Source organism: Papio anubis, chromosome 4 (assembly GCF_008728515.1).
Source record: "Papio anubis isolate 15944 chromosome 4, Panubis1.0, whole genome shotgun sequence".
Lineage (NCBI taxonomy): Eukaryota > Metazoa > Chordata > Mammalia > Primates > Cercopithecidae > Papio > Papio anubis.
Genome location: NC_044979.1, coordinates 149,979,566 through 150,006,952, shown reverse-complemented (window position 1 = coordinate 150,006,952; position 27,387 = coordinate 149,979,566). Strand labels below are relative to the sequence as shown.

At 36.1% G+C, this 27,387-nt stretch overlaps 1 protein-coding gene across 6 annotated transcripts in view; it reads left to right on the top strand.

Annotated features, from left to right (window-relative positions):
* Positions 1-27,387, top strand: part of NRIP1 (nuclear receptor interacting protein 1) — a 104,020-nt gene that overhangs the window by 35,870 nt on the left and 40,763 nt on the right. For 3 of the 6 annotated variants that reach the window (XM_021935566.2, XM_021935567.2, XM_021935568.2), the window contains one exon: positions 14,642-14,764. The exons of the other annotated variants lie outside the window; for them this stretch is intronic. The gene's annotated coding sequence lies outside the window, so the exon portion shown is untranslated. Of the gene's footprint in view, positions 1-14,641; positions 14,765-27,387 lie in introns of those variants that run through there. 6 annotated transcript variants of the gene reach the window in all.

Here is a 27,387-nt window from a genome sequence, read left to right as displayed (position 1 = left end):
TATATAAATATTTTTTGGACCAATGTATATTTTTTAAAAGAATAATGTTGACCATTAATAATGGGAAATGACTTTTAAAAGAAAATAATTTCAATAGTAACAATAAAGAATAGGAAATAGAAAAATTAAGTGTTATATGGAGTGGATATTTTATTTCCATTGAACAACACAGGGAAACACTGGAAGCAATTTTAAAATAGAGTATTCAAAGAAACATTTGTACACTGTACTTTTATTTAGTGCCTACTTTAGTGTTAAAAATTGCACATTAAATATATTTATTCTTTGAATCAGTGCTCATTTTTCAGCCCCAAACCTTGTAAAAATATACATACAAAAAGGAATACACCACAAGGACTAATGGTGTGGATTTAGTTTTATGTCTGTTTCCTCTGTAACATGAAGCAATGATCCTTCTAAAGGAAATGTGTTATTAAATAGGTGATCTTACCCCACTCCAACTTCCTCAGTATTGTGTAGCCTGTAGTTAATGTGCAAGCACATCATTAAAAAGAAATCCAAGACCAGAGAAAGAATCAGTACAGTATATCTTATGTGAGTTTATCAGGATGAATGGCTTCTTGCTCCCTTTCTTTTGAAGAGGAATTAGTGTAAGATATCTTTTAACCAGATTATTGTACTCATTTGCATTTAACAAGAATGCAGCACGTAGCTAAGATTTTCAATCCGTGTGCATTACATAGAATGCCAAAAAGCACCTTATAAAGTACCTTTCACATGCTAGATACTCAAGAAGTATTTGGGTAGCAAATCTGATTTAGAATATCTTTCACATTTCTAACTTATTTAAAAGATTTTTAAATATTATGCTGCATGCAGTGGTTATTGCTTAATAATGTGTGCTCTATCTGTAATGCAAGGTTGTTGAGAAAATTGAATTGGAAGTTTTTTTTGAGATGGAAGTACCATATACTAAATATAAAGAGTTATTTATTGTGCAAATAAACTTTGCTCTTTAAGATGAATTAAGTCTTTCTCATCACAGTTTTGGCTGTCATGGTGAATATATGATTGCCAGTCTATGTGACCAACTAGAGAGAAAACGGCCTGTTTAGATTTAAAGGGAAAATGCATTTTGTTAAGAACCTAAAGTGTATTGAATTACTCCAGTTTACCTATTTCTCATGTTAAGTAATTTTTGCAAAATGACCCTCTTTCATCAGACAGTTGTGAAGTTTGCAGTAATTAAGTAAGCGAGCATTTATGTTAGCTTTATTAGAGACCAAAGTGGTGGGAGATAGGAATTAGCCTCATTCTTTGATTGACCAAGCTCTAAGTTTTTATCTGCCAGTCAGTTTTTCAATTCTTTTGAGTGTCTCTCTCTATATACTCCTTTGGTTTTGTTTCTAACAAGGAGAATAAAGAAAATCTGTTGCCTAACAGTTAACATTTGTTCACGTGTGAAAATTATTAAGATGCTTACCTAAACAAGATACTTGTCAGAGCTCTGATTTACCACAATATAGCCACTTATTTTGTATTATGTAAGTAACACTTGGTGTAAACAGGAATGTATTTGAATTATGAGGCCCAATATGAAAGTGATCTCCCAAGAACCTACCATCGAGCCTCGAATCAGACTTAACTACCACAGCTGCATCTGTCGGTATGTTGCTCTCCTTGCCCCTGGTGCCTTGCAACCACTGTCTTCCATTTGGTGTTAATCATTTATTGTCTTTTAAATAATACTGGTTTTTACATTAATCTTTAAATAATATGTCACTTTATGGTTTTGTTTTCTGAAAATGGTAGCATTCTGTGTGAAGTTTTCAGATACTTGCTGTTTCAAATTTTTTTAAATTTGGTTTTTGTGGGTACACAGGTGTATATATTTGTGGGGTACAGGGATGATTTGATACAGGCATGCAATGTGAAGTAAGCACATCATGAAGAATGAGGTGTCCATCCCCTCAAGCATTTATCCATTGAGTTGCAAACAATCCACTTACACTCTTTAAGTTATTTAATATGTACAGTTTTGAGACTTGCTTTTCCAACTCATTATGATTTTTTGAAATTTATTTATACTGCTATATGTAGCTATAGTTCATTTATTTCCACTCCTGGCCAATATTCCATTGTGTGTGTTTATTTCTTCTCCTGTGTGTGGACATTTGGATGGTTGCCGGTCCTTTTGTTTGCTTGTTTTTGTTTTTGTTTTTTTTTTGATATACCTGTGTTGATATACTTACATACATATATAGATGTACTTATAGTCACACACATGTATAACTGTTATAAGCATTGCTGATGTCAGCGTTCTTTTATATGTGTTCTGGAGAAGATGTGCAAGACTTTGGGGTATATACCCAAGATTAGATATGCAGAGAATGCTCAGTTATGAAAGAATATGAAATTGTTTCCAGTGTTATCAGACCAGTTTACATTTCATTAGTAATATGTCAGGAGCTTCTGTTGAGCTACACCATTGCCAAGTCTAAGAACTGTCAGACTTTTTAACTTTTTCCAAATTAGTAGATACAAAGTGGCATCATATTATGATCTTGATTTACTTTTCTGTGATAGCGAATGAGGCTGAACATCTTTTCATGTGTTTTTCTCATCATTGGTATATTATTTTATGAAATTCTTATGTCCTATGCCCGTTATGTACTCACAACTGTTATTTTATACATTTGTATTTTACATATTTTTAGTTTTAAAGTAACACATACAGAAAAGTTTCACGTACAATACAGTGGAACTTTTTTCCTCTGTTGACATATTACCCATGAATAAACAAGTATGTGTTTCCCAGGAAGAAACAATACCTTGTCCTGGAAACCACAACAAAACCATCAGAGTCATTGATCATCACTACTATCTAATCCTCAGAGCTCATTCCAGTTTCCAAGCTGTCCCAATAATGTCCTTTTTAGCAAAGGATTCAGTTTAGAATCCTTTCTAAAGCACACTTTGCTTTTTACTAGTCTCATCTCTTTAGTCTCCCTCAGTCTGGAACAGTTCTTCAGTCTTTGACTTTAAAGACGCTGGCATTTCAGAAGACCATATCGGCCTGTAATTTTGGAGAATATCTTTTCCTTTAGGGTTGTCTTCTGTTTCCTCATGATTAGATCCCTGTTATGAATATTGAGCAGGAATATCACAGAAATGATACTCTGTCTTCTGTTTGCATCCTATGTGGTGGCATACAGTTTCATTTTGACCCATTACTGTTGATTTTTACTGGGATTACTTGATTAAGATGGTGTCTGCTAAGTTTATCTACTGTGAAATTACTCATTTTCCCTCTGTAATTAATAATTATTTTGCATGCAGGTTCTTTGAAACTGTGTAAAATCCCTTTCCTGATCACAGTTTTAGTGAATTTATTTTTTTTCAGTATGTGCTCATGAGCCTGTATTTTATTCAGTGAGCTGTAATCCATTTTTATAGTTACTTATTTTGGTGCTAATCTTGTGCCTGATTTTGCCAGTGGAACCCCCTTTAGTGTCTTTTTGACATTTCATCGCTTGATCATACTGATGTCTCTAATTTCATTCCAATCCTATAGGCTTCAATTATATTTCCTTCCCTTTTTGTACCTCCTCTTACAGTGAGAAACCTGACTACCGTGATCCTTAGTGTTACTTTATTTGATCATTCTCCCTGTAGGTAGTCGATCTGCCATTTCTCTTGTCCCTCACCCTGCCCCCTAGTTTTACTTGAGCCTCAAAGCCCGTTCCTGTGGAAGCCCTTCTCAGCCCACATTGATTTCTACATTGCATACCACAGTGCATCTTTTTGTGGACGCCCTTCTGCTCCAGCTTGGGCATTGATACCCAGTGCTGGACCACTCCTGTGCAAGGACTTCTCTGTCATCCTGCTCACCGCATACCACCCTTTTCTGAATTTATTGAATGCAAAATGGCATCTTACTGGTTTTGATTTTTCTGTGATTGCTAATAAGGTTAGACATCTTTTCATGTGATTATTCACCATTAGTGTATTCTTTCGTGAAATGCAAGTTCATACCTTTTGTCCATTGTATACTTAAAACTTTAAATACTTTTATGTCGTAAATGTTTAAAAATTTTAAAATAACACATCCAATAACAAGTGCAATACAGATCTGGAGCTGAGGCTTGAATTCCCCGTACCACATAATTTCTCCCACTCCACAGTGACACTCACCTCCTCCTGCTTGAGCTCTCTCATACCTCTTATTAGGGCTACCCCCTCTCTGTTTTGGCCATTTTTAATTAAAATATTATAGGACACACACACACACACACATATTCTGGATACCAAAGTTTTGTGTGTGTATGTGTGTGTGAGAGACAGTCTCTGTCTGTCGCCCAGGCTGGAGTGCAGTGATGCGATCTCAGCTCACTGCAACCTCTGCGTCCTGGGTTCAAGCAATTCCCCTGCTTCAGCCTCGCTAGTAGCTGGGATTACAGGTGCCTGCCACCACACCCAGCTAATTTTTGTATTTTAGTGGAGACAGGGTTTCACCATGTTGGCCAGGCTGGTCTTGAACTCCTGACCTCAAATGATCCACCCACCTTGGCCTCCCAAAGTGCTGGGATTATAGGCGTGAGCCATCACACCAACCCCCAATTTTTTTGGCAGATCTTCTGCTGTTGTATTTTTGATGAATGAAGTTTTCAATTTGAATGCATTTGAATTTATTAATCTTAATACTTTATGTATAGTTAACCCTTTTTGTGTCTTAAGGAAATGTTTCCTACTATGAGATCATAAAGATATCCTCTTATATTTTATATTAAAAATACTGAAGACGTGTGTTCTCTATTTAAAACGTTAATCTCTCTGGAATTGTTTATATGTTAGACCGCAGGAGTCCACTTTTGCCTCAGTGGATAACACAGTGGATAACCTGTTGTTTCAGCACTACTGAATGATGTCTCCCTTCACTGGGCATCTAAAGTGTAACTTTTGTCAAATATTTTCTCCGTGCGATGTTCTTGTTCTCCAGCAATCAATTTATTTGTCTCTTTTCCAGGCGCACACTAGCTTAATTGTTAGAACTTTATGATACGTTTTGGTATCCAACAAGGCAGGTTTCCTACTATTTTCTTTTGGTGGTAGGATTTTTTTCTCTTTCATGGGCTTTTGCTGCTCCATGCAAATTTTAGAATTAACTTATTAAGCCATTTACATTTCGATAGGCATTGCATTAAAAGCATTTGTTTAATTTGGGAAGAATTCTCATGTTATGATACTGAGTATTTATATAATGAACATGGTATGTCATTCCATTTATTTGGATTATTCAGGTTTCATTGTTAATGCCTTCCAATATATTGTATTTATATTGAACATGCAGTATTTACAAGTTACTTTTATTCTTAGGTATGCTTTGCTGCTGGATATTTTCTAAATGTTGTTTTCTGTTTGTGGCTGGTGTATAAAAATACAGTTTTTTAAAAAAAGTATTCTTATATTTAGCCAGAATTAATTGAATATTAGCAAACTTCTGATAAATGTGACATAACTTCAAAAGCAAACAAGATTAGAGATCTAGGTTTTTACCCTGAAATTACTTTTGATGTTTTAATAAATATCAGGTGAATAGTCATTTTTACAGCTTTATTGAGATATAATTTACATACCACAAATTCACCTGTTTAAAGTGTTCAGTTCCGCAGTTTTTATGTTCATATAGGTGTGTAACCAACACCACAGTCTTTTTTCACAATTTCGTGATCTTAAGAGGAGCCCCATCCCTGTTAGCTGTCACTCTCCATTTCCATCCTTTCCCACCCCAGCCCTGGATAACTGCTGATCTTTCTGTCTAGATTAATTTGCCTCTTCTGTACATTCCACAGAAATGGGATCACATATGATTTTTAGTGATTGGCTTCTTTCACTCAGCATAATAAAGTTTGTCTATGTTTTAGCATGTGTCAGCACTTCCTTCCTTTTTGTGACTAAATAATATTTCCTAGTATGGATTTATCACATTTTATCTGCTTATCAGTTGATGGACATTAGGTTATTTCCCTTCTGTATATACATAGGAGTGGAATTCCTGGGTCATGTAGTAACTTGATGTTGCTTTTTAGGGAACTATCTGTTCCCCTGAATGGCTACACCGCATTTTACATTCCCACCAGAAGTGTATGAAGAAGGTGAATAGTCATCTTAATTCTACTTTTGTTTTCTCCAAAGAGTAATTGTAATACATTAGGTTTATCTTAAAGTATGATTGTTATTTAATGAGAGAAGTGGCAACATATTTTACATCAGACTCATTTTTTTCTTCAACTTGTAAGTTCTGGGCACATGTGCAGGATGCGCTAGTTTTTTTACATAGGTAAACGTGTGCCATGTGGTTTGCTGCACAGATCAACCCGTCACTTAGATGTTAAGCCCAGCATCCATTAGCTATTCTTCCTGAGGCTCTCCCTCCCCTCGCAGCTCCCACCCAGCAGGCCCAGTGTGTAATGTTCCCCAGAAGTGTATCCCTGTATTCTCATCATTCAGCTCCCACTTTTAAGTGACAACATGCAGTACTTGGTTTTCTGTTCCTGCATTAGCTTGCTGAGGACAATGGCTTCTATCCATGTCCCTGCAAAGGACATGATCTCATTCCTTTTTATAGCTGCATAGTATTCCATGGTATATATGTACCTCATTTTCTTTATCCAGTCTATCACTGATGGGCATTTGGTTTGATTCCATGTCGTGGCTGTCGTGAATAGTGCTGCAGTGAACATACACGTGCATGTGTCTTGATAATAGAATGATTTGTAATCCTTTGGGTGTATACCCAGTAATGGGATTGCTGGGTCAAATGGTATTTCTGCCTCTAGGTCTTTGAGGAGTTGCCACACTGTCTTCCACAGTGGTTAAACTAATTTACATTCCACCAGCAATGTAAAGTATTCTTTTTTCTCCACAGCCTTGTCATCATCTGTTGTTTTCTGACTCTTTAATAATCACCATTCTGACAGGCATGAGATGGTATCTCATTATGGTTTTAATTTGCATTTCTCTAATGATCAGTGATGTTGAGCTTTTATATATATGTATATAAATATATATAAAAATTTTATATAAATATATATATATATTTGCTGGCCGCATGAATGTCTTCTTTTTAGAACTGTCTGTTCATATCTTTGCCCATCTTTTAATGTTTTTTTTTCTTGTAAATTTGTTTAAACTCTTTGTAAACTCTGGATATTAGACCTTTGTCAGTACATTAGACTCATTTTAAATCAATTTATGATTTTGTATATAATATGTTGTTTTTATTTTTCATGACTTTATTTCGGTACAATTTACATGTATCAAGCAATTCATCCACTGTAAGTGTTCAGTTTGAAGGTTTTGAGTCAATGCACTCAGATGTTGCAACCATCACCACAGTCTGGCGCTAGGACATTTTCATGTGTCCACAGAGTCCTTCACTCCCACTTCCAATCTCTGCGTCTTCTCCTTCCCCAGGAGGTGATCTGCTTTCTCTACATACAATTCAGCTTTTTAAGACATTTCGTATATAAACGGAATCATATAATATAGATATCTTTTTGGAATCATACAATATAGATAGCTTTTGTATTTAGCTTCTTTCACTATTAAGTTTCTGAGGTTCATCCTTGGTTCCATGAATCATTAGTTCATTCCCTTTTTTGTTGGTTCCCGCTTTATGCTTGCCTTTACCAGTGGGTGGGTATTTGGTTTGTTTACAGTTTTTGGCTATTATGATTGATGCTGATATCGCCATTTGTAGACAGATTTTTTGCGTACATATATTTTCATTTCTCTTGGTTAGGTACTCCAGTGTAAAATTAGTCAGTCATTGCAAGGGTATACATTCATGTATGTTTAACTTGTGAAAAACCACGAAACTGTTTTTCAAGTGGTTATGCCGTTTTTACATTCTCACCAGCAATGGAGGAGGGTTTCAGTTTCTTCCTGTCCTCCGCAACCTTCGAGTTTTTTCAGTCTTTTTTTTTTTTTTTTTAAATGTAACTATTCTAGTGAGTGTGACATGTGATCTCATTGTGATTTTACTAATATTTCATGTCTTTGACGGATAACAATGAGCATCCTTCTGTGTGTTTACTAAACATTCATGTCTTCTTGGGTGAAGTACCTTTAAATCTTTAGTCCATTAAAAAAAATTTGGTCAGTTTATCTTATTGCTGACTTCAAAGGGTTTTAGTATATGCTGTATACTGTACTTCATCAATTATATGATTTGCAAATATTTTCTTCCATTCTGTGGATGGTCTTTCAATTTGATGACATTCCGTTTTTCATTGTTTGAAATGGATTGTGCTTTTGTTGTCCTATTTAAGGAATCTTTCGGTAACTTAAGTTCATAAGAATTTATCCTATTCCTTCTTCTAGAAGTTCTGTTTTAATTTTTACAATTCAGGCTCTAATCCATTTTGAGTTGTTATTTTTGTATGTTGAGAGATACAGGTTTACCCTTATTTATTTGTTTTCACATATAGACATCTAGCTGTACCAGCACCATGTATTAAAAAGACTATTATTTTAATTGCAGTGGCATATTTGTCGAAAATTAAATTACTATGAATGGGAGTTTATTCTGGATTCTATTCTGTTCCATTACCTATATGTGTATCTTTATGCCAGGATCAACACTACTAGTTACCATATAGCTTTATAGCATGCTTTGAGATTAGATAAGTTTAAGTCCTGCAGCTTCATACTTTTTCATAGTTGTTTCAATTTTATTGGTATTTTATACTTTCATATATATTTTAGGACCAATTTCTAGAAAAAGATTACGATGGCATTTAGGTAGATCAATGTAGGGAGAATTGACGTCTTAGTAATATTGAATCTTTCAATCAACTGAATCTTCGTTCCAATAAACAAGTCTTCTTTAATTTCCCTCAACAGTGTTTTGTAGTTTTGAGTGCACATGTTTTACTCCTGCCTCTGCTTCCCAAAGTGCTGGGATTACAGGCGTGAGCCCCCGCGCCCGGCTGCATTTCTTATATACTGGCAACAAACCATCCAAAAATAAATTCCATTCAGTCAAAAGAGTAACAAAAAGAATAAAGCTTAAGAATAAATTTAATGGCCAGGTGTGGTGGCTTATGCCTGTCATCCCAGCACTTTGGGAGGTCGACGTGGGTGGTCACCTGAGGTCAGGAGTTCGAGATCAGCCTAACCAACATAGTGTGATCCCATCTCTACTAAAAATACAAAATTAACCAGGCATGGTGGTACATGCCTGTAATCCCAGCTACTTGGGAGGCTGAGGCAGGGCAACAGAGCAAGATTCTGTCTCAAAAAAAAAAAAAAAAAAAAAGAAATGCAGTTGATTGTGGATCTTATCTTAAACCTTTCTAAACCTTTTCTATTAATTATTGTGGGCTTCTTGTAGAGTCCTTAGAATTTTGACAAGCAAGATCATGTTACCTGCATATAAGGATAATTTTAACTTCTTTTTCAATCTATCTGTCTTTATATTTGTTGCACTGAGTAGACATCAGATATCCTTGTCTTCTTTAGATCTTAGGTGGGGAAAGCATTCAGTCTTTCACCATTAGTATGATAGATTAGTTGTAGGCAATTATCTTAGAAAGGAAAGATTGTTTTAACACTGAAACAATTAATAAAATGTATATTATTAATAGAATAAAGGACCAAAAACCCACATAAAAGAGTAAAAACTCACATGATTATCTCGATAGATACAGAAAAATCATTTGACAGGATCCAACACATCAGTGATAAAAGCAAACAAACAAAACTCAAAAACTACACACAGGGAGGAGGGAATAACCGCTGTATTATACTATAGCGGTATAATAATCGTGGAACATGGATTTTTTCCTCCGTAAAATGGGGACAAAGCATGAATGTTTGCCATCATCGCTTCTATTCAACACTGGACTGGAAGTTCTAGCCATATTTTTTCTCATTGTAATGTTTATGCAGCCTATTTTGGAGCATGTGGAAATATTAAGGGAAAATAACCCCAACTCCTTTTCCTACCATCTAGAGTTATCACTGTTATCATTGTGTTCTCTGTCCCTTCAGTATGGTATGTGTATATGTGTGTGGGGTAACACATTAAAAAACAAATTTGAGATCGTACTTTATGCTCATATCTCTGACCTAATTTGTTACCATTTTTCTCCTTGCTCATTACTACCTACTGTGGTCGTCTCTCAGTTCCTTGAGCAGGCACGCCCTTTGCATACGCTATTGCTTTTATTGGAAATTCTCTTCACTTTATTCTTTGTATGACTAGGACCTTCTCAGCTTAAATGTCATTTTCTCAGAGAAGCTTTTGCTTTTCCTTATCACTTTATGTAAAGTAGCTTCCTCTCTACCTCTTGCTTTGTTTGAAATCTTCAATTATTTTATTTTCTGTTTCCTTCTTGTCTCTTTCCCATGGGAACTGTGTTTGTCTTATTCATGTTGTAATTCCATCACCTAGCATAGTGTCTGCCTTTCTAATTTGTTTGGCAGTTTGTTCAACTCAGATGAATAGTATCTTGCTTTCTTAGCATTGTATTCTGATAATTTTACCACATTATTGAAAAAAATAGATGTGTTTGAAAACATGCATTTTAAAGATTGTATAATATTTCATAATATGATGAAGTTATTTAAAATTTTCTTATTAATTAGACATGCTTCTTTTGTCATGATTCAAAACACATCTGGCATATTCAGTTTCACTGACTTGAACTGAAGGCTAGTTTACCCACTTATTAATATAGGAAAACTTTAAGTATTAATGTTAGAGTAGTTTATTTTGTGTTAACTTTTGTTGGTTTTATTTAAATATTCTTTTGATTTATCTTTTGTGTGGTAGTATATTTGTTTCAAAAGGAGGAGTATAATAATGTTTTAGTAGAGACCAACCATTAACATAAACAATTCTAGAATGTGACAAAATATCACATACAAATTGTGGGCTTGGAATACTTTTAACTTTTTACATGGAAAATGTAGGCTCATTAAGTTGATATGCTAGTGCCAAGTGTTTTGCAGTACCTGAATTGAGACCATTGTAGATGAACAGTAGTAGAGAAAAATCAGAATTCATGTTCCAGAGAACTGTCAAGGCCCTGTCTTTTTCCAAAATACTAGGATTTGCATTCCACCTCAGCCCCTTATTGGCTTTCTGACTTGGGGTAACTTAAACCCAGCTTCCTCATCTACAAACTGGGGATAATAATAATCACCTTATAGTGTTTTTTAAAGATTATGTCTGTAAAAGGCTGATTGTTATGTTTGAGACATAGTAATTGCTCAGTAAACTATAGTTAACATTACCTGTTAAGTCTTTTAGTTCTGGGAGTGTTGGTAAGAGTAGGAGCTGTAAGGATGCCTTATGGTGTCATCAACAGATAATGACCAGTTCATTAATAATGTTCCTCTAAGTGGGCACTGTGGTGCACTTAGCTACTTGGGAGGCTCAGTTGGGAGGATCATTTGAACCCAGGAGTTTGAGACCAGCCTGGGCAACATAGCGAGATCCTCATCTCTAAAAATAAAAATAATAATAATAATAATAATGTTCCTCTAAAGGTATTTTCTTTTACTCTTCTCAGGAGTTGGTAGTTTTCTTTATATAATATGCCAGTTTGTAGGGTTTCATGTCTATGAACCTAGACCAAAAAAAGATTTAGCTCACAAGTTCATATTTTAATAAAGATCCAGTAATCAATTTGGAGATTACTATTTGCAGCATTCTTTTTTATTCTTTCTTTCTTTCTCTTTCTCTTTCTTTCTTTCTTTCTTTCTTTCTGTCTGTCTGTCTTTCTCTTTCTTTCTTCCTTTCTTTCCCTTCCTTTCCTTTCCTTTCCTTTCCTCTCCTTTCCTTTCCTTCTTCCTTTCTTTCCTTTCTTTCCTTTCTTTCCTCTTTCCCTCCCTCCCTCCCTCCCTCCCTTCCTTCCTTCCTTCCTTCCTTCCTTCCTTCTCTCTCTCTCTCCTTTCCTTTCTTTCTTTCCTTTCTTTCTTTATTTTTCCCCCCCCCCCGAGTCAGAGTCTCACTCTGTTACCCACGCTGGAGTGCAGTGGCGCAATCTTGACTCACTGCAAGTTCCACCTCCCGGATTCACGCCATTCTCCTGCCTCAGCCTCCCGGGTAGCTGGTGCTACAGGCGTCTGCCACTATGCCCAGCTAATTTTTTGTATTTTTAGTAGAGATGGGGGTTTCACCGTGTTAGCCAGGATGGTCTCGATCTCCTGACCTCGTGATCCACCCGCCTCAGCCTCCCAAAGTGCTGGGATTATAGGCGTGAGCCACCATGCCCGGCCAGCTTTCTTAAATATAGTTATGGTTACTTTATTGTTCCAACTGTAAAATAAAAGATTATAATCTTTTTGTCAAGAAGGAAAAAAGGTAATTGAAAACTGAACAATTAAATTCTACTGGAATTTCAGTGAATTGGTAGATAATGTTGATAACGGGAAGATGGGCGTGTCTTGAGTATTGCTTCAGAGATTGGGGATGGGAGACTTAAGAATTCCCAAGGTCCCTACCACGTTCTAATAAGAGTACTCATGTAATTGCAAATATGGCTATTGTTAAGTTAATGTGTGATCACATCCTTCTAGGTATATATAATCAGGGCAAGTGATTGTTTCCAACTCTTCGTACAATTCCTATCTGAATTTATAGTCAAAGTTTGATTGAGTCCAAGGTCTATAATTCGGGGCATATGACTTAACCAGCCCCGCTCACCATCCGTTGCTCCTCTGTAAAATGGAATCTCTGCTGATTTCACTGAGTTGTGAAGATCAAATACAGTCATGTCCATGATAGCATTTTGTAACTGGTAAAGCATTCCTCACTTAGTGATGCTCCCTTTTATGTGTCAGACCTGTCTCTTTCCCACAGCTGTTTGGTAGGGTGCCGCTGGTGGCCGTGCGATAGCTCAGAACTACATCTGTAATGTGTACTGCCTCTCAGGAGTTTTGTACTTGTGTTAGGGAGTGGACACTTTTAGTTTTTTCCTATTTGCATCATTTTATTTGTGGTGTTTGTTAGAAAAGTAATATGTACATATTTACTGTAGAGAAATTAGAAAATACAAATCAAAAAGAAAAATAATAATTACCTCTAAATGCAGAAATAATAACTGCATTTACTTTTGTTTAAAACAAAAATTCAGTTATGCTGAAATAATGTTGTTTCCTGTTTTTTTCAGTTAAAATAGTATATAATTTCATATAATTTAATTTTCTTGTATAATACTTTAATGACTACATAATATTCCGTGATGTAATATACTGTAGTTTATTTAACTATTTCTAATTTTTTCATTTTGACATTTTATGGCTGTATACAATGCACTGCACAAATATAATAGTATGTATTTTGAACATCCTTACGGCTAAATATTTACACCTATCCTCCATGATTTTTTAAATTTAGGAGAAATCTTAGACATGGGATTGCTGCATCGAGGGACATGTAACATGTTAAGGCATTTAATTTTTGTTACAGTTTTATCGAGGTATAGTTGATGAATAATAAACTGCACATATTTAAGATATAATTCGACAAGTTTTGACATATGTGTACACCTGTGAAACCATCATCACAATTAAGATAACATTTCTTTGTAATCCCTCCCTTTGGCATCCTTCATCCCCAGGCAACCCCACTGATCTATTTTCTTTCACAATAGATGAATTTGCATTTTCTGGAATTTCACCCAAATGGAATCACACAAAATATGTTTCTTTTTGTCTGGCTTCTTGCGCTCAGGGTAATTATTTTGAGATTCATCCATGTTTATTTTCCATATGTGTGTGTGTATTCTGTTTTGATACTGAGCAGTAAAATTATATTGTATGGATATACCATATGATCATTCACCTGTTGATGATGGGCATTCCAGTTGTTTCCAGTTTTTGACTATTAAAAATCAATCTGCTGTAGACATGTTGTGTAAATCTTTTTATGGATATAGGGCATTTGATATTTATTGCCAATTTTTTTTGCTGCAAAGATTACATACTTGGTGTTTCGAAACTGAAAAAGTTCCACATAAGAAAAACTATAGACCATCCTGGCTAACCTGGTGAAACCCCATCGCTACTAAAAAATACAAAAAACTAGCCGGGTGAGGTGGCGGGCGCCTGCAGTCCTAGCTACTGGGGAGGCTGAGGCAGGAGAATGGCGTAAACCCCGGAGGCGGAGCTTGCAGTGAGCTGAGATCTGGCCATTGCACTCCAGCCTGGGAGACAGAGCGAGACTCCGTCTCAAAAAAAAAAAAGAAAAAAAAAAAAAAAGAAAAACTATAGCTACTCTTTTCTTTTCTTTCTTTCTTTTTTTTTTTTTTAAGAAATGCATCTTTGGGAGGATTTATAATTTTTTGTACGTAAATTAATTTAGCACAGCACGCTAAGAAATTTGAAATTAACCAAGGGTAATAAACACATCCTAGCAACTATAAACCTTTTTCACAGCTTATTTTGTTGAAGCAGTTACTTTTATCAATTATTATCTGGAAAGCAAAGATCTGTTGCTTTCTGTTAATGAATCAGCATTCATAAACAATTGATATTTTCTGTCAAATGACTGCTTTTGCATCGAACTTGAACAATAAAAGGTAATGGGCTAACTTGAACTTCATCAAAAGGTGTTCCAGAATCTGGTTTGGAATAGATGCCAAACTATCTTTTCCCTCTTGTTAAGATGCATACTTGACTGAAGGAGGACGGGGAATCTGAAGACTCCGGATGACATCAGGGCTACTTTTCAACAGCCTTCTCAGTTTTCTTTCTCAGAAAGCAGAGGCTCAGAGCTTGGAGACAGACGGTGAGAATATTTTTTTCCTGAGTTCTTAAGGCTTAATCATTATGACTTTAATATATTTCAGACAATTCTTTCTCAGTTATAAATTAGCTTCTAATTCAAAATGTGTATTATGTGCTTCATCTGTGCAAGTTATTTCATCAGGCAATGTGGTTTAAAAAATGAATGAGGTACAGTCCTTCCTTTAAGGAACTTATATGGAAAGAATAAATGTAGATAAATAATGTAATCAAACAGTAAAAGAGGTTAAATGCCGTAAGAGAAATGGAGAAAAATATTCTTGAGAATTCAGTGTGTAGATTACTTCTAGAGAGAGGAACTGGGAAGCTTGAAAGAAGAAATAGTGTTTTTGTTGATAATACTTAATTTGATTGATCAAAAACCAGAGAAAATGGACAGTTAATACAAATCCTAAAACAGCAATCCCTGATTTCAGATAAAAAGTTAATTACTGTTTCGAGGAAAGATAGAAAGCATGTTTGATTATTGTGTGTTTATTATAGTAGAGGCCAGTGATTCCTTTTGGAATTATGTAAAATTCCTCTTACAAAAGAAAGAGCATTATTAGCATTTCTGAGAAATGATAAAGTAATTGGATTAAATTAACACAAGTAGGTGGGCAGAGCAACAAAAAAGATGATGAGTGAGTGGTTAATTCTACTTGGATTAACACTCCTGTTTTCTAGTATAGCTACAACCTAAATGAATTTGTCATGTCTTAAGCTCTTGGACCTTATGCTGCTTATTTCTGGGAAGGAGAAATCCAAGTGAACTAGATGAAGGCATAATGATTGATTATTGTGCTCATAATCAGTTGTGAATAGTTCAGTTTCATCTAGCTAACTGAAAAACTAGTCAGAGAGAGAGAGCAGATACAGTGTGCTGAAATTCGCCATGTTTTAGCTGACCACAGTGTTTCCAAAATGGAACGGCAACTTTGAGCCAAATTTGCTCTTTACCTGTAGGCCTCATATGGTTGTCACAAGGATAATCCTAACTGCTTTGTCTTCACTATTCTGATAATGTTCAGAAAACCTAGTAATGAAGTTATTTTAATCACCCACTTAAATGCTTAGCTTTTCTTGTAATTTCATCAAGAAAATCTTTAAAACATTATTTTTTAAAAGACTGCATAAAATTACTAATAATTATTTGGTTGCAAGTCACTTTTCATATATTCATATATTGTTTCACCTCTAAATTGGAATTTAAAATCAACGGGGCAATTATTTGTAAATACTAAAATTGTTACTCAGATATAATTATGTGTTAATCACTGGTTGGTAGTCTGAAATCTGCTTTTACATTTGATGAAACAGTTGATATTGAACCCCACTTCCGAACTTCTAATTTTGTTAAAATTAACATTATAATCATGCATATTCCTGTGACCACCCCCCCCCAAGATATAATTGGTTTGTTGTTGTTCTTAATTTTCAACACCTTTGTTTTACCACGTAACCAGAAGGATAAGCAGTGCTCACTGGATCCAACTAAGAGTTGGATGAGTAAATTATAGGTAGCCGTCTGGTAAATATACACAGCCAATGAGTTCTTAGAAAGTTGTCAAATTTAGGTTTTTCTTCCAAATTAAAAAATAAAGACGGCCAGGCATGGTGACTCATGCCTGTAATCCCCGCACTTTGGGAGGCTGAGGTGGGCAGATCATGAGGTCAGGAGTTCAAGACCAGCCTGACCAATATGGTGAAACCCTGACTCTACTAAAAATACAAATATTAGCCAGGCATGGTGGTGCGCACCTGTAGTCCCAGTTACTCAGGAGGCTGAGGCAGGAGAATCGCTTAACTCAGCAGTTGGGGTTGTAGTGAGCCAAGATTGTGCCACTGTACTCCAGCCTAGGCGACAGAGAAAGACTCTGTCTCAAAAAAAAAAAAAAAAAAGACGTTATAATGTATGGTGAACAACTTTGAAAACTAAAAATTTATAAAAACAAATTGCTAGTAGTGATTTTCTATATTCCTTTCACATATTTTTAAATGTTTTTAGATTTTAAAGATGATTATGTCAAATGTGTTTTTTCTAAAATGTGTTATTTTAAATAGGTTTTCCTTTTGAACGAACAGACCATGGTCAAATAAGCTTGGGAGATGTTGAGTCAAAGTATAGAATGTCTTTTCAATAAGCCTTTCATTAACCCAGTGGACTGTCTCTCCAAAAGGAGGATCTGGTATATCTCAGGAGATGAGTATTTGACAAGTTGAGGATTCTAAACTAATGTTTTATGAGGTTTTTACTATAGTTTGTCATACCCTGCAAAACACTCATGTTATATTTGTAAGTATAGTAATTTTTTTTGACTGAAAGCTCAAAGATAATGGTTGGGAGGAAAAAGGATGTAATTAATTGAATATTGCAAACTAAATAAAGAATGAAGTGTTTCAAAAACCTTTTAGTGTCTTAGGCCATGTTTCTCTTGCCCTTTTGTTAGCTCCTTCTTTTGAAAGAGATACAATCATCATATGGAGTAACTAACAAAATTAATTCACCCTTTATTATATTTTGTAGGACTTTATGTACTTTCTGTGCTGTTTATCTCAGTGTCTAGTATTTATTAGCTAATTTTGATAGAAATTGCTGATACCAAAACAGGGAATATCTTGGGTAGTGTTAACTGAATGACTGTAAATCAATTTAGCTTAAACACTTGAATATACTGTTTTCTCTAACGGAATTTTTATTGTTATATGTCACGATTTTCCACTAGGAAGAGTTCTCTACTGTACTTTTTTTCTAGTTTGATTAAATTTTTGACAACTATTTTAGTAGAATAGATGTCTTGAGTTTAAAACTTTCACGTCAGACATAAAGTATGTATATAAAATTGTTTTTAAAAAAGGGCCAGTACTGATGAGTTGGGTTACAAGGTTGGTAAAGTAGGCTAATTGTGTACATGAAATGCCTTTCCAACTTCATAAAATATTCCTCAAAGTCATTTTTTAAAATTTGTTTAAGAAATAAATCTTTGTAAAATGTGTTTAAACTTTCACACCAGATTTTTAGTAGGAACATGATACTGGTGAAACAAAGATCAATTTATAGTGTGGGTAAGTTGTCTTAGTTGGAATTAATTGCCGTAAACCAATTTGTCCTTCTCACTAGTGTTTTCCTGGCCTTGTGGATAACCCTGGTAAGAAAATCTGTATGCTTGGCTCAAATGAATCATTGTTAGTTTCCAGCATTGCTTCCATCCACTCTTAATTCCCTTTCTTACAGCCAACCATCTTACTTCAGAGTCTTACCATTTCTCATCTGGAGCTCTTGTGCTGGCCTCTTCACTGACGTCCTTGCTCCAGTCTTTCACAGCCACCAGGTCTTCCTGAAACTCCAGCTTGCTTGTGTTACTTGTCTGATCAAACATCATGTAGCAACTGCAATAGCATAACAAACACGGAAAAGTAATAGACCTTCCTTAATCCTAGCTTACTGTTACTATGGGAAACATTAATACAATTAACTTTTTTTTTTTAAATTTGATATCTTTAAAGAATTGACTTTTCTTTAAGTCTTTTACTCAGTATCTTAATTGATATAACTTACGTTGTTTGGGGAGGAAGATCCCTACTAGACTAAGCCTCCATATCAACTCGGATTTTATAAAGTCGCTCTATGCGAAGCCTCCATATCAACTTAGATTTTACAAAATTCCTGTATTCTAAGCCTCCATATCAACTCAGAATTTTTTTTCTCTTCCATGCAAGGTTTCAAGTGAAGTAATCAAAATAATTTTAAAAGTGTTGATCAAACTGTCAATACACTTTCTCTTCTTACTTTCTCTTCTTCAGGTCTTTTTTCACTGAAATTAACTGTTGTGAACCTGGTAGTCTCCTTGATTCTCTGCTACATTTGCCCTTCAACAGTGTGGCCTGCGGTTTGCATATCTGAAAATTGTTTGATTCTAACATCAGAGCTTATGCATTTTATTTAGATCTTCTTCATTCTGGATTAGAGGTATATGAGTAATTTTCAAACCTTGTTTGCTTCCTTTTTGCATTTATCTATTAAAAAATTGTTCACAGTAAAGTCTATGTAAGCTTCTAGCTTGAAACTTTGTCTCCTGCTGTTGCTGCCCCTCTCTGCACCCCCTCCCCACCTGCCATCTTGTAGACCATCCTCCAAGCTAGTGCTTCTCAAAATATCTGCAGTAAAGGCCAATACTTTGTCTGTTTCCATTTTATTTTCTTTAGTAACCCACTTTTATTGTCTTTTTAAAAAGCTTCTATGACAGATGAGAAGTTTTTAAAAAGACTACAAAATCTAAGTCCACACCTTTCATCATTAAATTTAATTATCTGTAACTTTTATAGAACATGCCATCAAATTATTTTGTCATGTTCTATAAACGTTTGTCATTACTGGCAATGTTTATTCTTGGAGGGGATTACTTAAAGTTTCTAGAACATACTCCGTGCCATTGTGCTTCCTGGACTGGGCTGATGGTCCTCCTACTTTCTAAAGAATACTGAAGCTTCTTTTCCTGTTGGGAAAGCCTTGATTGTCCCTAGAGTCAGTTCATATGCAGCCTCTGTAGAGCACCTTCACTAAAAACGGTGTTCCCTGCCTTATAACTCAGTCTTCTCCCAAAACTCATGTCTTTCAGTGCTTTTTCCACTTTGTCCATGCCTTCTTTTCAGTAGTATCTCACTATGTTGTTGATTCTGTTTTTTCCTGATGAGATCGTGAGCCCACTAAGGGCTGGTTTATCACTTCATTATCCTTGTAACTTCAGCTCTTAACAACATAGCAGCTTCTTTATAAATATTTGTACATTCGTTACTTCTTGTATGGTAAATTCAGAATAATAGAGACTACAGAGATGGGAGATTTTTCATATCCTCCTTAGTCTACTCATCTTTTTAGAAAGTTCTTTCTTTTCTTTCCTCATCTTGGTCTTAGGGACATTCTGCACAGAGAACCATATTTATCTACCATAATTATAGTGGAAATTCCTGAAATTAGAAAGAAGAGATTATGTTTGAAGAAAAGCAGCATTGCATTTTTTAACTATTACTAGCAGTAGCTCTCAAACTTTTTGCTTTCAGGACACTTTTCTTTTCCCCCCCCATACGAAGTCTCGCTGTCTTGCCCAGGCCGGAGTGCAGTGGTGGAGTCTTGGCTCACTGCAAGCTCTGCCTCCCGGGTTCACACCATTCTCCTGCCTCAGCCTTCCGAGTAGCTGGCACTACAGGCGCCCACCACCACACCTGGCTAATTTTTTATGTTTTTAGTAGAGACGGAGTTTCTCCATGTTAGCCAGGATGGTCTTAGTCTCCTGACCTCATGATCCGCCCACCTCAGCCTCCCAAAGTGCTGGGATTGTAGGCGTGAGCCAGCGCACCTGGCCTCAGGACACCTTTATGTTCTTAAATTATCAGGGACCCAAGAGAGATTTATTTATGAGATTCATATCAACTGATGTTTATCATATTAGAAATTTAAACTGAGAAAAAATTTGAGACAAGAGTTACACAAGGATGCATTCCATATATATAGCCTCTAGACAACTCTACTGTATACTTATGAAGTAATGATACCAAAAACCAGATAACATTTAGTATTATGAAAGTAGTCTTTACCTCGTGTGCCTCCTGAATGGGTCATGGGGACCCCTGGCATCCTTGGACCACCCTTTGAGAACTGCTGTGTTATGGCAATTCACTTGTCTAATTGCGAAAAGAATCTTCTGTTTTTCTATTCCAATAATGTTAACCTTGCTTTTGTGTTTGTAGATTAATAAGTTTTTTTTTTAATAACTGCACGGCATATCATATTACCCACTTTTCTATTAATGTCTAGACCTAGAATGTGCTGGAACTTATTGCCAGCGTTGGCTTGGCAGCTGTAAGACAGAGATGCTTACTCAAGGAGAAGTCATTTTATTTGTGGATACTCGGTAAGGTCATTCCTAGTTGTGCCCTGTCAATAACCCTGACTGTCAAGTCCTTTTTATGATTTGTGTACCTTCTAATACTTCTGTGGTGATTCACCCAACTCCAGAGGTTTCAGAGGTTTGGTCATTTAAAAAAATAATTTCACAAAATGAAGTTGATGTGTTATTTTGCAGGATTGACTAGGCTTCCCCTCAAGTCTTTCCTTCTCTCCTTTGTGTGACCTTCCCCTCCACTTGCCTCAACCTGATCCCTGATGCTGGCGGTCCTTTTCTGAGAGTACAGTCTGCTCTCTGGCAGATATTTACTTGGCCCTGGTGACTCCTGTTCTGTTTTACTCCCTGCCCTCTTACCTTGGCTGATACTCTGTTAAATTCTTTCTGAGGTTTTAGCGGGACAGTCAGTCTCTACAGTATTTGACGACTCTCTTCAAATTACATTGGTACTGGGTCTTCCCTGAGAGTTCTGGGAATGCGTTGTGTACCTTTCAGCTGGATGGGAATACCAAGATGGCTGCTAGTTCCGACACTTGATTTACTGACAGCTTCATATTCTTTTTACTCATAGTCTTTTTATTGTGTGATGATGTCATGCAAGCTGGAATTTGGGGACTTGATATCATTATGAGTGATCATCTAAAAACATGAAGCTGATAGAATGTTGGGTAGTTTTTATTTTTTAATTCTGTGTCTTAAACATAGTCGAGACTCAATAAATGTTTGCTGAGTTAATTTTTTTTCCCATTAGTGTTGGATAGAACTCTTAGCTCCAAGAACCACACTATAATTTAAGTCGGACATCTCTGTTTTATAGCCAAGGGAAATACGCTCTCACACTGTTCTGAAAAGGTACATGTTACTGTCTTAGTAAGCAAAACCCTTACCTAATACTTGATAGTTGAAAGGTACAGAATTCAGATTTCAAACAGGATCTGATTCTGACTCTTTAAAGCACCCCTGTAAGAATTACTACTTTTTTGAAACTTTATAGAAATCATTTTTTAGCACAGTGTTTATCAAACCTAGGCTTGAGATATAGTAATTATTTTTATCATTTTTATCTTTGATTTAATAAAGTTGCTATGAAATAACACCCTATGTTATAGCACTGTTTATGTTAAACAAATTGCTTTCTAAATAGTCAAAGCAGCCTTCATTGTTTCCAGAACTGTCTCTTTCTTCAATTCTCCTGCCTTTACCTTATTTTGGCCATGGTAGTGCACTGACTGATCTACAGTTTCTTCTTCCCTCCAACCTGTCAACAACTCCATAGCTTCTGGTTTTGTTTTTCTAATATGCTTTTCATAATACCATTGCTTGTAAGGAAACCCACCAGATAAAGGCCAGCTTCTTGGCATGGCCTTGGTTCAAAGTCCTTGGTCCCAGTTGCATTTCCAGCCTAATCTCCACTCCCATTGGACTGCCACGCTTCCTGTGTCACACTCAGCTCTTCCTTGCCTTTGAGTGCTATTTCTGGACCCTAGAATGGCTGCCGTTCTCTTCTGCCTGGCTAGCCCTTACTCATTTTTTAACCATCACTGACCACCACCTGCACGTGCACGTATGAACCAAAAAACCTAGTTACAGCCTATCTGTGTTCCCAGAACACTTTTTAGATATTTCGGTCATTGCATTTAGCACAGTGTATACTCTCTCTCCTTTGGCACAGAGACTAAGGAAGAAAATCACCAGCGCTGTGCCCTCTCGGGTCTTATTTACTCATGAGGTATTATTACTCTGTCCTTTTCCTGTCCTGTTTAGGAAAACATACCTGAATCCAAGTGAGTGAAAGTGTGGTTATTACCCAGGTTATCTTGAATTTATTTAGTCTGTTTTTTTAAAAGGGAATAATTTGCAACCTCTTAGACCTTATTAAATTCTGTACTGACACGGAATACTTACACTAAATACTCTTTAGAACTAATCATGACATACCTTATATCTGATGGTGACAAACCAGCATGTTATAGATGGAGACACACTGATTTTAGGATATATTGCGATTTAAGCATTACAGCTCTTTGTTCCACCAGACTATTTATTTCTTGAGAGCCAGGACTATTTTATCCATCTTTTTCCTTTTGTTGCTCTAGAGTAGTGATTTAAAAATTTGCCTACTTTAGCTACTAAATTGAATTTCGAGAGCATTGCCAGGGAGGAATCAAACACCCTCTACTGGCATTAATACTTTCTCTTTTGGCCCATGCCCTGGTAATGCTAAAACATCAAATGTCATGCTGATGTTTTTATAACAAGACCGAGATTACCTTACCTTGTTTTACTTGTGTCACTTTCACTGTTCTAATGATTTTTTTTCCTGTCTTAAGAATGAATTCATCACGTTGGGAATAAGAAATTTAGTAAACATGCAATAATGTAATTTTCCTTCCCTGTAATCTTAGTAAGCTATATGCAGTATGCATGAAGTTTATGACTTAACCAACTAAAACCATATATTTAAAAAAAAATGAAAATTCTAGAGATAAATATTGATGGAAATATTTTTTAGTCTTAACTTATCACTGTGCTACAAATCTGAAAGATACAAATAGAGCTTTAAGTTTTACATTTGCTACACTGAAATATAGTCCAGAAAGAATTCGACCTGAATTCTTTAATAAGCACAATGGAAGGGTTGTTTACTTTTGGGAACTAATAGCTGCCCCATTCTTTGTGATTGTCTGCTTACATAATTGTTATGAAAGAATGCTTCTAGGTAAACCCTCTCTCCAGAATGCTGGTGGTTTGTTCTCTTCTGCTTGGGAAGGGTTAAGAGGAGACAACATCCTGTCAAAGACCTTGTTTTTAATTTTGCTTCTCACACTGGCACAGATCCTGCTAAGAGCAGCCCAGATTAGTTCGGAAAACCTTTGAAGAGATTTAAGATGTCCTTCAGCCAGTTTGAAGGTTTTTGTCTTGCAAATCCAGTACAAGGGCGCCTGCAGGCATCTCGACCCTTGCTGTGCTGCTGATGCAGCTCAAGGTCACACTAACCCGCCCTGTGACATTCAACAACAACAAAAAAAATTATGCGGTGAAACTGCCTCAGCGTTCAACCAACCAACAACTTCCTTTAGTGAGGAACTGAGGAAGAAGTCTTTTTTACCCCCCTTTTTCTCTTTTGGGGGGGCTCTGTGAATTTTTGCTGTAGGAAATAATCCCGGATTTCTGGTGTGTGTGATGACAAGGTCATTTCTTAATTAGAACACATGTAAAGAACAAAGCTAAATGGCTTCAAAACAGCTTTGTAGTTGATGGAGAGGATTTAAATTATTTAAAGAGATAGTCACCCATGTATGATGGAAGCTGAATTCTAAAGGCATTAACTCCTTCATTCCTATCTACTTGTCATTGCTTTGAATTCCGTATGTCTGACTTTAGAGGGTTGCATTCTAAACTTCAGAGAATTTATAAATGCCCAGTTTTAAAATGATGAAATATAATTTATAAATCAAATTCTCAGATAAACTTTTAATGGAGATGTTTTCTCCCCATGACATCTATCTCCTAGAAGCATTATCAAATGGCTTGACTTAGGAACTAGGAATTACACACTCTTCCCTCTGGCAACTGTGATTTATTTATAATGTGTTGGAGGTGGGTGAGTAAAGTGCTTCTTTATTGCCTCACCTTCTCTCTTCCTCACTTTTATCCATTTGTGATTTGGAAATCTAGTTGAGCAATTTTCTCCTGCCTCTTTAGAAATAACAGCACATATCATTCAGGTTTTTCAGCTTTCAAAGAGTTGGTGTAGGAAGACCATCTTTTTTCTATGGAGAAAAAAAAAAGTAATCTTAGTGAAAAATGAACTTTAAGAAAGTTGTTTCTGAACACGCATGACATTTTAAGGCACAATGAGACCATGTCCATGAACACTCAGTAGCCATATTGGATCTGCTCCCGTTCTTGCGGCTTGTTTCCCCATGTTTCTCCTTCGCTGCCTGCGAATGTTAACTACCAAATACATTAGTTGGACAAAGTCCAAGTGCGTTGGCTTTCTGTGCTTGAGACTGGATGTGTATCACCTCTGCAGGATTGGAGCAGAACAATCTAAGAGTAATTTTGTGGTTGATATTTTCTTTATGTATATTGTGTATAGAAGCACACGTGGCAGTTATTTTTTTGTCCGCCAAATGACATTGTGTAGAGAAAGTTACCTTCAACATTTTGATATTAGCAAAACAATTTTCTCAGAATTTATACCAGTTGCTTTTTGACTGAAGTAGAATCAGGACAAGTACAATATTTTATGTGTGATGATTTAAATTGATATTTTGGATTTGTGGGCCGCACTGAAGAAATTTGTTTGAGGGAATAACATGATGGACTGTGTAAGAACAAGTTAGAATGAACTAGACTTCTTATTCTGAAGGATTTTTCTCCTATTGAGAAACAATTTTTGGGGTCCATGAAAATCCATAGTTTTAGATAAGGGTATTTTAAAGATTTCAGATTTGCAAAAAGAAAGTATTGGAGGGGAAATCTATATGCAAGGAAATGGTTAGTGTGATTCATAGCATCCTGCCCTTGCCTGGAGTCTGGTGTGCCCTAAATGTCATGTATGACCCAAGCTCACCTGCTAGTAATTTCTAATTTACTGTCCTAATTCATCGATTTGTTATCACTAATTGTTCTTCATTTACTTCTGTGTAGTTTCCAGTACCTAAAGGGTTGAAAGGTTGCTGTAATTGGCACCCGCAGCTGCTCTTTCTTTTGACAGGGGATAATTTTGCAGCCTCTGCTTTGTGTGACAGCTGCCTAATTGGGCATTCTCCCCTTGTAGCAAGCCTGCCTCCTCCAGCCTCCCTGCTGACAAATGGTGGTGGATTATAGATGAGGACACGCTGACCCGTTCGACCTTGCTGAGACAGCGGGGAGGGGCCTCCTGCTACTTGAGGGAAGCGTTAGGTCATTTAGAGGACAAGGTCATGAGCCAGGTGGAGAAATGACATGATATCACATGACAGTAGCCTGATGACATGGTCAGTGTGTCAAGGACAAATGCATCAGTATCGATTAAACGTTATTGCAATACTTTTCATTGAGGCCCTAGTATTTCTTAATTGTTCCTACTGATTTATTTTTAAGAAATAGAAAAAGTGCAAAAGGAGACACATATATTTTAGCAGTGTTAGAACAATTGTTTACATGAAAACAATTGGTGTAGGATGCCTCCTAGTAAGTTTCTTCAGTATTTTGAGTATTATGAGTATTTTGTTCTTAATTTTTGCTTAGTTTGCAGCCCCTTAACTATCAATACTTTTCAAGAGTTGTTTGAAAATTAAGGCAGGCAAATTAAAATGTGGCAATGTATGTTGTTAAAAAACATTTAACAACGTCTGTCATTCCCCTACTCAATGATTGGCATAGCTTTTCATATTTTGAATAAAAGAAAAATAAGCCAAGTGAAAATGTGTAATTGAAAAGAACCCCAGAACTCTAGATTTATAAGATCAGCCATACCACCGTGAGGCCATAATTATGAAGTGTTAAAGGTACTTTTTAAATAATTTTTGAGACCTGAAAATATTTTTCAAATAGCTTGGGATTATTCATAATGTAAATACTTCAAGATACATGAAAATCTGTTGTATGTGTTGTTACTGGTAATGCACATGCTTTTCTTGAGAAAGTCGACTTGAGCTATTACAATACATTTTTAAGTGTAAAATCTTCAGAATCCATGCCGAGTCTATTAACCCTGTGTTAATACCTGAAATGATAAATTCATGTAAAACGGCACTGGATAGTACAATTAAGAAAAATGCCTAGTTTTAAAAATGGTTAACAGTTGAATACAAAGATCATGGTTCTCATTTCTGGAAAAACAATCATTGGGCACTTGAATCTAAGTCCTCAGTTCAACAGGAGGTAATTTGATGCCCCTGAGATTAAAAAAAAACGAGGCATGGTAAAGTGTGATGAATTAGTTCACCGAAGTAGACACATCTATATTTTCATGGCACGTGTGTGTGTGCGGGCGCGTGTGTGTTTCATTTTGACCATGCTGTGCATGTGTTTAGCTGCTCTCAAACCCTGACTCAAGCTTGGTGGAGGTTTAATCCTGTGCCCTTGTACACGTATACTTGATTAGTAGTTGTGGTTATCTCAGCAGAAGACATACCGCCCTCCTCCTTGTATTGGTCGGGACCTGGGCATTGGGGAGTCAAGGCAAAGGAGAAAGAAAAGAGATTTTACATTAGTATTCTATGAAAGCCTTACTGTCTGCAGAACAAATTGATTGCTCCGGTGTACCTGTGCTTGGCACTACTGCTGTGAAAGAAAGGTAGGGCTGTAATCTGTTTTATTGTATTACATATTGTGACACTCCAGGAATATTTAACATGTACTCTTTCTATGGCACGTGCTGTAAGTCTAAGTAAAGAAAAAGGAAATAAATGAATGGAGAGTATGTGAGAGCAGTGGGCTACAGCTGTGTTTACTTCAGTCTGAGAGAGTTCATTCGAATAAGATAATTTTACTGAAAGCGTCACTGGGAACATAACCTGATTGATAATGAAACCCTGTAAAGTGTTCTGAGGCACTAAATCTGCTTCCCTGCTTGAAACATGTGAGGCAGAGATGAAATTCAAGCTAATACTGTAAGATTTTAACCATCAGGTGGGAGCAGTTGTGGAGGTGGTTATGGACATAGTTTGGAAAATTATTGTAAATTATTTTAAATTGTGCTTCAGTACATTATATTCTTAAAGGTCCTCCA